Genomic DNA, 13,062 nt, shown 5'->3' with positions numbered 1-13,062 from the left:
AAAATTACAATCTCATGAAATGGGGTCCTGGGCAACTAGCCAGACTAAAATAACTTAAAACAGTTATATATAAATACAGATGAACAATCAACCGACATTTTTTTCAAATTTAAAACTAATTTATTAAAAAAATGTTGTTATTAATTATAAACTTTAAACTAACTTAAAATTGTTTGCATTATAACAAAAATGAAATCGAAAAACTACGGTAAAACGTAAATACGCAAATGCAAGAAGGTATTTCAAGTTACAAACACACAGAAAAGAGGACCATAGCAAATAACCTACCATAAACTTTTCGGAGTTTGCTGTAAAACAAAGGCATCTAATCCAGATATATTGCCAGCAGAAAGCATAAATAAATGAATGCAATCGAAATAACATCAAACAATTTACGTTAAACATCAACAGCAGCAACCACGTCAACATAACAATAACAACAACAATAAGGGCTCCATATTATTTAGAATTTGAAGTCTCAATTTTAAAACTGCTTTTTTGGAAGATATAAAGTTTAAGATATTAAATGCTTGCGCAATTATTCAAACTATTTAAAATAGTTTCGATAGAAAATAGCTAACAAAAGGACGGCAAACATTTCAGAAAGAATAAAAATAAATGACGAGTGGGAAAGAAAATATGAAAAGAGTATTAGTTACAAAGGAAATAGATGATTGATAGGAAAGATATTAGGGAATGTGACGGGTAAATATAACAAATGAAAAGGTATGACAAGCTAAACGCTGGCAATTCTGCGACGATGTTTAATAGCTGCAACACGATATTCCATCTAAGTTGATTTAGGATATAAATGCATTCCTACAAATTCATAGGATAATAATTAGAACGTTTAGATAGTACGTATATACATACAATTTAAATTTTATTTTTTAAAATCGATATCAATCATTTTGTAGTGTTCATTATCGATGTTGTTAATTTTATATGTTCTGTAATTTTCTACTTGGTGTTGTTTTCATAACTAAATGAACAATTTTATCTAATGTTCTATTTGGTATTGCTTCATATTTTCACAATTATGTCAAAAAAATTATCGCGAATAAGTCTAGTGTTGAAATTAAATCATAGAATTTTGAATAAATAAGAACTTAACCAGTTTAGTTTAGTGTAAATGGGTTGATTTGTTTGTGAATTCCCCATAATTTTCCAATGACTTGTCACAGAGGAATATTGGAAACGTGTTACTGCGAGCAGGTGTGGGTAGGTTCGGCTGGGACGTGCTCACTTGTCAGGAGAGCAGAAACGAACTTGCAAATTAGTCTGAGGAACAGCAAATTATCTCATTATCCCTAATTACCTCATCATCTGATGGCCTCTCTGTGTTATGACGTCATCCCATCTCAAAAAACAAACATTTTATTTAATGTCTACCTTACTAAGCTAAATGTTAAAATAAATTTAATAACGATTTGTTATAAATTGTTATAAATATGTTATAAGTGTTGAGTGGTGATAATATTTGTAAAACATTTCACGTATAACTTGTTGTTATTTCAACAAATTTCACGCCTAAGAGGAAAAATGTTCTGTACAAAAAGCAATGCAAAAAATGAATGCGTATGGCGCTGAGTATATTCACATAAACTCAATGAAATAATAAGGTAATGAATGAATAAACAGCTTTTTCAATTGCAAATAACACATAAGGACTTTATACGTATCTATCTTCACATCGTTGTTGCTATCTCATATTCTTTTTAATGTGTGGATGAGCGTTTAGTTTCTTTTATATGTTCAGTTCTTCATCAAAAAATTGTGATTTTAATAAACAACGTCAGACGAAATTGTTTTCAGTTTAAGTTACAATGAGATTTCAAATTCATCATAACAGCATGGAAGTAACGTTAGATTAACTTTGAAACGATGAAGTTTTTGAAAAATATAATGGTTATTTTTTCAAATAAATATTTATTTTAACACAAATGAAAACAGATAAAAAAAAACTTAACATATGGAAGGAAAAAAAGAATCGCAAAAAAATTATGTGCTTCGGAAAGCTACTGGAATAAAAGATGTTCATTTAAAGTATTGAGGAATGAATAGGAGGAAGCTTGTTCTTATCAGCATCCTGGCACGGTTATGATATTTATGAGACGTCTTCACGCTCCGAGAAGTTAACAATTCCATGAACGAGCGGAATAATGACAATCATTCATCTGCGCCCTAGCCATGAAGCAAGAAAACGCAAAGAATTTTTCCAGATAAAGAAGTTACTTGAATACGTTCAAATTTCGCCTTTTCTCCCTTTTCGTTGGTGTTGTTTCTAATTTCAACATTTTGCAAGCATACACAACTAGAAAGAAGTTTAACTTTATTTTATTAAATTTAGTAGCATATTTGCACGCTAATTTCACTAGTGTCACATCACAAATAACTTGTTGGATATCTTCATTAACTACCTCCTCAGGAAATCAATTTCTCTCACTCTCTCTTTCTCGCATGCATTCACCGCCACAGAGCACATCAATTTTGTATTTTTGGAGCCATCAATCCTGCACTCGCCTCACGAACTTGCAATCTGCACACGCACACGCACACATCACTGCTTTGACTTACCAGTGTAGAAAGGAGAGAAAATAAAGTGCCAGGCATTAAGGAACGTCTCATAATTGCGTGAATGTGACAGCGTACGAAAGATGTTACATGCAAGGTTCATCTTGTTTATTATTATTATTGTTGTTACATGTTGTTGAATGTGCCGATTTGAATTATTTAAAAATTGTTTGAAAAATTTATTCAGAAACTTGTAAAATAGTGAGGAATTAATTCGAAAAGAGACGGTCAGAGTTGACTTGATTGTGAAGGAGGAAGGTTTTCATAATGAAGCATCATCTACGGCTAGCTCCTTACGTCACTTTATTCCCTATAAAAGCTATAAACGATGCTAAGAAAATTTCATTAATATTAAATTTTACTTGCTGTTAAAGACGGGAACATTGATTTTTTTGATTATTTTCCATAAATAAAAGCAAACGGTCAAAAATTTGAAGTAATTTAGAAAAAATTAATTTCAGAACATATTTAAACAAGGTATAAACTTCGTGAAGCAAAACAAATGAATAAATTGAATGAATGGATGGATTGAATGGATGGATTGAATGGATGGATTGAATGAATGGATGAATGAGTGAATGAACAAATGTACGAACGAACGAATGAACGAACGAATATATGAATGAGTGAAATAGCAATCATCTGTGGTTGATGGCGGGTATAATTCATCCTTATGCATGGAGCGACCCAAGGAACAGTGAGATTGTCTAATGCCAGAAAAGCTGATTTTATTGTCATCATAATCATCATTGTCATTACCAAGTTTATCATCATTTGTGATCATCATCATTATCAATTTATATGGTAAGCATCTCACTTACACAGCACATTCATCAACCGTAAAAGATCATTGCCTCAGAGAGGTTTAAAGTTTTTTTCCCCATTTTTTATTGCACCGTCAACTAAAATTTTGAATTTTTAGCAGAAGTTTTTCAGCACTTAATTGCAAATTGTATGCAGTTATATTGAAACATAAATAAATAAATAAATACTTTTTTTATGTTATAATTTTTTTAGATGAAAATAAAATGGAAATGGTAATCAAAATTTAATTTTTTAAAAAAGGCGGTTTTTTATATTATAATTTCATAATTTGTACAGATTAAAAACTTTTTTTCTATATATTATTTTAAAAATGAAACACACTGCAGATAACCATAACATAATTCTTTTTAAAAAGGTAGGTTTTCATTGTGATACATCACTTTTTGAAATTAAAAACTGAATGACTGGATGATTGATTGATGTGTGAGCATCTGTCTCATAAGTTTCAACAGCACTTAAGTACTTCAAATACAGAAACAAATACTGGTTTTTATGAGTCTGTATGTCCAACACAACATGTTTTTGATACATCTCAACAAACAATAATACACAGAACGCAATGTTTGACTCGTAAAATTAAATTGAAATATAAATTTTCTGAATCGTTTGACTATGAAAGAAATTAAAAACAAGATTTACATAGAAATAATTGATACAACTGTCTGATATATCATATTCAACATAAGCATTCAATAAAAAAATCTATATTGCCAAAATTTAGCTTAGATATATTTTCAAATTGTACTACTAAATTTGATAAAGTTTCACAATGAGACCCGAAACCAAAAATCAGTTTGTTAGCAACAAATTTGTTTTGAGAAAATACTTTACTGATTTAAATGAAATGCTATTTATAATTAATTATTATTTAATAATTAAAATAATTACTTTTTTGAGCAAATATTTGTTCTGCAGTTTTTTTTTAATTCTCACTCAAACTGCAAAAAATTTAAACAGAATGTTGCATAACAGCATTGCGTGACAACGCAGCTACAACTGCATCACTTCAGTAAATAGAAAAATGTCTATTACAAAAACCCGTTGAACTTTTCAAAAAAATTAATTTTTAAAATATTTTAAAAAAAAGTATAAGACGCCCAATAAGTTAATGAGGATAAATCATGAACCTCAATGTGAAATTTCAACATGTAAGCTTAGTTGAGTTTGAAACAAGAAGTTAATGAAGCGAAGCATCTAATTGGACTGGAAACTTAAACAAGATCATCGACATGAAGAAGCGCCTTTAGCTCTTTTTTTTTAAAAAAGTCACAGCTTATTTACTAATGTCAAAATTGAATCTCTATAATTGACTATTTTGTGTTATGTGAGGTGTGCCTACATTATTTCGTTCATGTACATTGTATCTGCCGGTCACGCTAAGCAAAATAAAACTTTTTGAGAGTTGATCGAGATTTGGTCTCATTATCTTATTGATTGATTGATGAAACGTTAAAAAAATTTAAAAAAAATTTTATTAAACAATTGCTTTTTTTACAGAAACAATTAATTAATTTAGGAATATCATTTAAATTAATATTTCCGTAAAATAAACGTAAGCTATTTTTTATTAGTCAATTTAATGCACTTAACATAGAACACGACAATTTTTAATATTTTTTTAATCTGTTTAATCCTTTATTCAAAATAACTCATCAAGTATTCAAAAAAAATGAAGTTTGAGATCTTCCTCACAATCTGGCCAAATGTGGGCAAGATTCGATGTCATCCTATCAACTGTTGATCGGTTTCCAACCTACATGATAATAATTTGCCTAACAATTAGGACAAAAATTTAAAAATAATGTTGCATCTCTTGTTTTATTGACCTGTCTGACATTTGTATATTATATCTGATTATAGGATGGAACAAATTATATTAAAAGTTAAATTTTCATGGTCTTAACTCTCTGAATGTAAGAAAATATGAAAAAATAATTTGCTACTAGAGCAGCAGCACTGTAACGACAATAACAACAAAATCAATTTCATGAAGTGACAAAAACAGAGCAAAAAACACAAAATACCAAATGCAAACAATATAAAAGATACAACAATAGAACATTGCACATTGTTTGTATTTTTAATGAAAAAAGAAAAGTAATATCACACCAAAAGGTTTAACATGATCACAAATTGTTACAACAGCTTAACAAACCCAATGTAAAAAAAATTTCTAACAACATCAACGACAAAGGACTTAAAAAACCTTTAGATAACAACAGAGCAACAACAACAACAGCAGTTACGTGAAAGTTCACTGCTGCTTGTCGCTGAACAAATGAATGGAATTGATCATTCGCTGACAGGAGGCAATTTTCATTGTCCTCCCTTCCTTCTCATTCCTGAAAGCATTTGTTAATTTTAAGTCCTATTCGTCGTCTTCCTCAAAAGTTAAGGTTCACAAACGGAAAATTTAACGAAAACGAATAATATAACTGAAAAAAGACAGCCTTAGTTAATTATTGGTTTTAATAACAAAAAAATAAATAACTCATACACGTGAGCGCCTTCGTTCTTAGTTGCATTGCGCCTCCTACATGGTGCAACATTCTGAACGTCAGAGTCGCGTGGAATAAAATTTTCTTCAACACACACATGTACGCATAAACAACAGCCCGTCGGTTCCACTAGTATTCAGTGGGAGGATCTATTTGCATTCAAACCAATCACTGCAAGTTCAATTGTGTTTTTTGACTATAATTGAATAAAAGTGTTCGGTGCAAAGCAATTTTTGACATACAATAATTTCTTAATACTCAATAAAAATTATACTTTATAAATTTGCAAACATAGAATTATGAGAAATTTTTGTGAAGAGTTGTGGTTGCGAACGATCACAGTATGGTTTTTCTCTGGTTTCGAATGGCATCGTGACACCTTTCAAACTTTAAAAGTTTATAAACTCCACACAAGCATACACTAATTATTATTATGCATAAACATGTGTGTATGTTTATATGAATTATAATATTTGCTATAGCCACACATAGACAAAGAGCTCAGAACGTGTACATACATTCCAAAAACATGTACTGAAAAACGTTGTTTGTATTTGTAGGAAAGGAAGGTATGAGGAACAAAGCAACTGATAAATAATTCAGAGACACGTCTTTTTGTGGAGAGGCAGCAGTGAGCCACGCGTCGATCGTTCAAACACCTCGCCGGGCAGCGCAGATCGTCCTTCCATTGTTTTATTTACATTCAGCAGTTCAATCAATCTCTTCATAGAACACATCCGATTATTTCAACTTTAAATCGAAATATGCCAGCCAAACTACTTGTTCATAAGACTTACGAAACCTTCACTGAAAATACAGATTTAAATAATGCGTAATTCAATGAAAAGAACTGAATTTTTTCGTTAAAAAATTTCGCTGAAACAAAATTGAATTAAACAGAAATATTTTAGTTTTTGTTTCATTGTAAAACGAAATTCGTTCATATTGGTATTGCGAAAAAATTTTTTTTATTATTTAAAGTACTATAAAATAACTTGCTAAACAATAATTTCATAAACTATACGGGAAATTTAACGTGAAATATATTTTAAACGTGGCAAAATGCATTACATGCCTATAAATGTACATAAAGTTTTACATTTTAATTTGAGTTGACAGAACTAACAAAGTTAATGAGGAAAAACAATGCGAACTAAACTTCTCAATGCTTTCAATAGTTTTTTACGCATTAACAATTTATAAATAGAAATTTGAAAAGTTGAATGACTTTTTAATTAAAGGGAACAAATTTTTGCAAAACTTGACCAAATGAGAGCTCTAGGAAGAAAAATGTTTGACACAGAGTTGAGAAGTTTAAGATGCTATTAAAATTTTTACCAAGGTATGTACAGAATTATAAGGTTCAATTTTCGGTGAAAAAGTCTGTGTTAAAACATTCGACAATTGATCAAAAATGAAAACAATGCTAGCTTTTTGAGGGATAAAGTAACATTGGTGTGATTCAAAACCTCAGGTTTGGAAGCAATTAAGAACGAACGCATGGGCACCACAAATTAGCTGGAGTGAATGATCGTTGAATAATGGATGAAGAAATAATGAAGGATAGTTGAATGTTGTATTGACTACAAATAATAGATCTTTGGTCGAGTGGATGTATATGTGGAAAGATGGAATGATGGATGGCAGATAAATAAATGAATGATGGTTTGAAAATCTATTTCTTAAACTCATGATAAATTAGCATCCGACCAAAAATAATGATTGTTTTTAATGACTAACAAAATTCAACATCCGGATAAAACGCAGAAACTTTTATTACTCTGATTGGTGGATAAAGTTTTAAACAACACTTTTCATTTTTAAAATAAGTATTTATTTACAATAAAATTTTAAGAGAATTTTAAACCGCCAACAAATAAAATGATGAGTTAGAAATAGATTTTACATTATCCAAGTCTTGTTCTGTATTCCCATATGTAATCAGTCTTTGTAACAATTCTGCTTAAACAAATCAATTTTTGCCATGTTTTTTTATGTTATTATGTAATGAAAACTTTTTATAAAAGTGAATTGTGTACATATCTCAAAAAGTGTTAACAAGAAAATTTCGTTTGCAGTTCGCTCGCATAATGAAATGGAGAGGAAAAGTAACGAAATGCATGAAAATCCACGCAATGTTCTGCCTCACCTATCAGAAAATCTTGTATTCAAGTATATTGCCTTGGAATTTGCACACTTAATGCGCAGGAAACACATGTACGTACTTGAGCATACACACGTACACAAATGACTGCTTGTGACTGGTGTGTATATACGCTGTTGCAGAAGAAATCGCCAAAATGATAGCCAATAAGATGTTCAGTGACATGATTGCCATTGAATCTACGTCAAATATATTGCTTCCCCTGAATATTACTAAGGTCGTCATTCTGTCGGTAGATGTGTGTGATGTAAGGAGAGGATGTTCAGATGGGAACATTAACTTCAATTGAATAGACACGTATGTGACTGTTTACTTTAAAATTTCATTCTATTTCATTTAAAAATTTTATAGAGATAATAATATTGTCATGAAGATAAATCAAATCTCTTTTAACGTTTCTATAATCGCTAAAAATGATGAACGAGCGAACAGAAAGGACGAAAAAACTGCGTAGATAAACGGACGATGTTTAATGAAGTATGCACGAAGTGAACAGATGATTGGGTTGGAAATAAATCAATGAGAAAGTTATCCTAAAGATTTTGCTCGTAAACAAAACCGTTTTTTATTTAAATAAGATGGTTAGAAACCTATTGAATGTCAGATTTTTTTAAACTTTTTATCTTTTCATTTAACTATTTATCAAAATTTTCATTTCGATGTTAAACACAGTACTTTCTTTCAATCATTTCTATAATTTTCAACATTCAAACATACAAATTTTAATATTTAAAAATTGTGGCGGCCTTTATAAATAGTAGCATCACGTTCACCACATCGCCAAATGCAAAGTTAATTAACGTTTTGCAGTCATCAATTAGCGGCTAATTCAATTTCGCAACACCAAGGCACCAGCTTCTTGCTCGCCTTCATTTTTGTCGAATTATGGAACTCATCTCACAAAACTGCAGATATTTAAGTTTTGGAAAATTTCAGTTTAAAAAAGCCAAGGTGACATTTCTACACGTTATCAATTCGGTGATACTTTTTTGAAAAATCAAACCTCAAACCTTATAAATCCATTTAATTCCATTTACCAATAATTTTTCAAAATTTCAAATGAATAAAATACAATCAAAACACTTAAGAAACATGGAATTATACAAGCACAAACATTATATACACGCATAATTAATATACACACGTACAAAATACGTGTTGTTGTGTGTGTGTGTTTGTTTGTGTGTGTGTGTGTTTGTGTGTCAGCAGATATGCAATAAAGCAGCAAAGCAGTTTGGTATACATGCAATAGAATAAATAGAATAGAAGCTAGAAGCAGGAAGAAGATGGTCTCAGGATGATGGCACGTATCAATTGCACTTTTAAAGTTTTAATGATTCATTTCCATGTTTATTTGTTTTTCATTTTATAAAACTTTGTTTATTGTTTGAATCTTCGGTCTAATTCTTTTTTTTCAAAATTTTTCATGTTTTCAGTTGTGCTTATAAACATATACAAATATGTATTTGAAAATTATTATAAGTTGAAGAACCTTTAACAAGACATCTTTAAGTTATTGAACATACAAAGCATATACTTCTTGTTACTGTTGTTTATCCAGTCGTAATAATTATGAAAAAAGTATTTTATAAAATAAAATGTAAATAAATAGTTTTTTATGTTTACAACATTTGCAATGAACAGAAAAACAAGGAATGATTGCAACGCATATGTCAATTTGCATATCATCTCACAGAGGCGAGCCCACATCAACATGCAAAATGGGTGAAAAATTTCATTTCGTGCAAATGTGGCTCGTTGAGTTTTGAGAATGGCAGGCTTATCCAAGTGAATGTGTTCTGCTTTCGCTAACTTACTAATGAAACAGACTATATAACAATATTGTTTTACCTATTTTTTACTTATATTTTTTTTATAAACTTTAAAGCAATCTATAAAACAACATTGTCGGACTTATTTTTTATTTACGTTTATTCTACAACTTATGAAACATTTAATCAGTAAATGAAATTTTTGTGAAGACTTTTGAAGTTATATCTTCTACTACCTGTGAACGTTACATAGCAAAGAACATTGCATTTGTGAAATATCATTGAAAAATTAATCGGAAAATGGATCAAACTATTAAATTTAGCTGAAACAAATCGAATAATCATGTTTATTATAAAAAATTATATCAAAATACTCCTCTCAAATAACAAAACTTTGAAATTTTCATTATTTCAAATCTTGAAATATGATACTTTTTTTCTAACGCAAATTCGGACGCTGGTTTAATTACGGTTTTAAGTTTTTTTTTATTTTTTCCTTACAAAGTTGAATCTGTAAAAAGTTTGTTTCAATAAATAATTTAAGATAATGAAGAAAACAAAATATATATGGTTCCTCCCAGCCTATGATAGACTGTTGCAGCATGATAAATGTCCAGCACAGATTGTGTTTATGCACAATTAACTACATCAACATTCACAACCGGCTGAAATTTAGAAATAATATTTTACCATATTTTAACACATAAAATTGTAACGAATGTTATATATATGTGTGTGTGTGTTTGCGTTTTGTGTGTGTTTGTGTGAATTTTTTAATAAAAATGCTTTCTCCTTTGTTACAAAACCGGACAAAAAGATTGAGAAAAAATATTGCTCATATGTCAAAAGTATTAAATTGCGAAATGTAATAATTCAAAACGCGTCCATATCCAATATGAATTAATTTGTTTTCAATGAATGTGCCGTTTTTATTATTCAATAATAATGTTATATTTGATTTGTATGAAATGTAATCCTATGAGTCGTTAAAAGCATATCCGAGAATTGCAAATGGTAAATAGCGTATGTGCTGTTAAGGGGTAATTAGCATATTAGCATATTATGTACATTTTCTATTAAGCTATCGGAAGCTATCATTGTGACCCAGCCCTTTGAAGTAATGTTGCAAAATGTACAAAAATGATCATTATGGGTTTGATGTAAAAAAAATGAAAATGTCCAAAAAAAGTGACACGGAATAGATGGAGTGCAGAATTTTAATAATTGTTGGATTTGGATTGATTTCAGTCAAATCTTAGTGCATCTTTAAAAGAGCTAGGGCAACTAAGTTACATAAATTTGAAAGGAACGTAGATTATACTTATATTTGCTAAATAATTTAATTTATGTCCAAGTGTTAAAATAGATTGGATAAACTTACTGAAGTAGCTGTTTTTGACCGTCTCAAAGCAATGGTGGGCAAATTTTTTGCTGTGAGGGCCGCATTGAGAACTATTTTATCTTTGAAGGGCCGCATATGTATTTAAATAGCAAATTTTTTCGACACGGGGGAGAAATTTTAAAGATTTGTGGCACCTTTTTTTGGTCATAATGTCTGGCTGACAACTTTTTTTGGCGAAGATGGCCTCGCGGGTCGCATGAAATTGCCTATAGTTTATAGTAGTGTGGGTGTTGTCACATGTCCTGCTTTATAACAGATACCTGATTTAATTCCTCGTTTTTTGCATTCAAACATTTTTATTTAATCAAATTAACTTATGCTTATACTTATGCACTTTCCCGGTTTTTCAAACTAGTTTCAAATTAGTTATATTGTCAACAACAAAGAATGTTGTAATCCAAGATGGTTAGATTCAAAAATTTGTGGTCGTTCTTTCGAATAGATCTTTATTTCTTGTATTGTTGTTATGTCACAGCTTGTGTTGTTGTTGTTGATGTGTCTTACATTATTGTTGTTTTTGTTGAAGTAGTGCCATTTTGTTATTACTCTTCCTTGTTAATGATTTTTAAAGTTTTTTTCCTACAAATGTATAATGCACTACGTTCACTGAACCGTTAACAAGTTGCCTCTTTCAATTTTGTTTCAAGAGTCCATTAGTGCCACACAAATTTTCAATCCTTTTCGCATGACATTAAAAAATTTATCTTGTAGTAATGTAAAAATTATACAAACTTCTTGTTGAAATAAACATAAGATTTTACAAAAAAATTACATTTACAATTATATTCATTAATCCTTTTAATATTCTATCTGTTTAGCTATCTATATTTTCTCAAACTTAGGGAAGCAACCAAAACTAGAAATATTTTTGCAGGAATGGCGTGCCAATAAAGAAATGTCAAAACTGTTCATCTACCTCAATTAACGTCATCGCTCTTTTACGTAACATTTATTAACGTTAACCACTTGTTCGAGAGGCTTTAATAAATATTAAAATTCTTCAGTTTTCTTCAGTATTGTATTTTGCAATAAAAATGTTTATAATGTTAGGGGATCACTTTCAATTTAACTTCGAAAGTATTGCAAAAGTTTTAAAATGTTCCTCATAAAATTTTAATGACGATAGAACAGTTGGCGTTCCTGGAAATATCACTCGCAATTCTTTTGTTTGCGAATTTTAAAACTGATTTCAAATTGTTCTTACGAACAAAGCGTTCAGTTTTATAACAAAAAAAAACAAAAAATGTTAAGGTTATTAGTTTAAAATTTAATAATAAAACCAACTGAAAAATAACCTTTCAAAAGGTTAATTTTTTGCTGCCAAATTAGAAATTTTATAAAATTGTAAAATGCTTCAGCAAAATGTTTAAAATGCCTGCTCAGAAAACGAAAGTAGGAACTTTCAGATGATAATTTTTTATTCCCAGTTAAGACATATCACAACACAACGGCTAGTGATCTGAGATGAAATATTACCCTGCAAATAGATGGCGCATGTTCGCCATACTTGTTCGTGGCGATGATTAGTTATAAATGCTTCTTGATGGAGATATATATCACGTGAAGGAATAATGATATATATCCAAAAATTTTTTTTCTACAATGTGAAGTATTCATTTTATGTAAAAAACTGTTATCATGAACTGAAAATTGTTACAATATCATAATATCTTTCTATCTGTTTAGTAGAATTTTTTAATGGTGTGTGTTGGTTGGTACTTGTTCAAATACGTTCATGCTTCTAAATTTATTTAAAAACGCCAGGTTTGCATGCAATTACATACAATTACATACAATTTTTATGCAAAATTTTTAACATTTTAGCAA

This window comes from Helobdella robusta, assembly GCF_000326865.2.
Source record: "Helobdella robusta unplaced genomic scaffold HELROscaffold_1, whole genome shotgun sequence".
NCBI lineage: Eukaryota > Metazoa > Annelida > Clitellata > Rhynchobdellida > Glossiphoniidae > Helobdella > Helobdella robusta.
Note: the sequence above shows the minus strand (reverse complement) of the source record.